Below are 1,122 nucleotides of genomic sequence, written 5' to 3' on the forward strand. Positions count from 1 at the left end.
GACAAGAAGAGTAATATGAAGAAGTAGTTGCTGGCTCCACAGTGATGTGTGAAAGGAGCCCATGCCACTTGAAAAAAAATTTTTTTTAATGTTTTTATTTATTTTTGAGACAGAGAGAGAGACAGAGCTTGAGCAGGGGAGGGGCAGAGAGAGAGAGGGAGACACAGAATCCAAAGTAGGCTCCAGGCTCTGAGCTGTCAGCACAGACAGTGGGGTTTGAGTTCGACGTGGGGCTCGAACTCACGGACTGTGAGATCATGACCTGAGCTGAAGTCAGACGCTTAACCGACTGAGCCACCAGCTGCCCCAGCCACTTTTTTTTTTTTAAACAATGGTTTTGCCATTAAAAAGGGGGAAAAATCCACATGATTTCTTCATGATGCACATATGAAAGAATCAAAATAAAAACGAGTTTTCAAAACTCTACAGTTTCCAGTCAAATATGTGAGGTGGCCAGAATGTCATTTTCATTCAGTGACTGCCCCTCCTCCCCAAGAGCAATAGCCTCTGAACAACTAACCGACTTAATGCTCATTGAGGGTATCTGCCTGAGGAATGGAGAGACCCTGATCCTTCAGAGCCTGGTCTGCTCCTCTACCCTTTGTTCTCCCAGGATTTCTTCAACGGACACTTGCCGGCAGGGCGTGTCGCTCTGCATTTCCAAGTCTGTTTCTCTTAGTAGGACCACATTTCCTCTTCTGACCACAAAAATCCCTTGAGGAATATCACTGTACTTTTTTACCCAATAAATATGCTCCAAAGTCTGAAAGGTAGCACTAAATTAGCAAATTTATCAATGCTTCTTATAAAACTGATAAGTGTCCTTCTGTCTCAAAGCAAGATCAAGTGCTTTTTGTCCACGTCCTTGGTGAGCCTGGTGGTGCTGGGCCTATAGTTCATTCTGAGCTGAGATAAGACTGTAGTGTAGAGTGGAGGTGAGCCAGCACATCTAACACCTCCTTCTTTCTACCGCAGTTACCGCCTGGCAAGACTGGGACAGGAACCCTGACCAGGAATAGCATGTCTGTCCCAGCTTTTAGCAGCCAAGGCCTACTGGAAACCCCTCTAGAGATTTGTTAGTTTTTTACTTTTTAAAGTTTATTTATTTTGAGAAAGAGACAG

At 44.4% G+C, this 1,122-nt stretch overlaps 1 pseudogene; it reads right to left on the minus strand.

Annotated features, from left to right (window-relative positions):
* Nucleotides 1-524: 524 nt before the first annotated feature.
* Nucleotides 525-900, minus strand: LOC122215138 (annotated as a pseudogene).
* Nucleotides 901-1,122: the final 222 nt, after the last annotated feature.

Source organism: Panthera leo, chromosome A3 (genome assembly GCF_018350215.1).
Source record: "Panthera leo isolate Ple1 chromosome A3, P.leo_Ple1_pat1.1, whole genome shotgun sequence".
NCBI classification, from domain to species: domain Eukaryota; kingdom Metazoa; phylum Chordata; class Mammalia; order Carnivora; family Felidae; genus Panthera; species Panthera leo.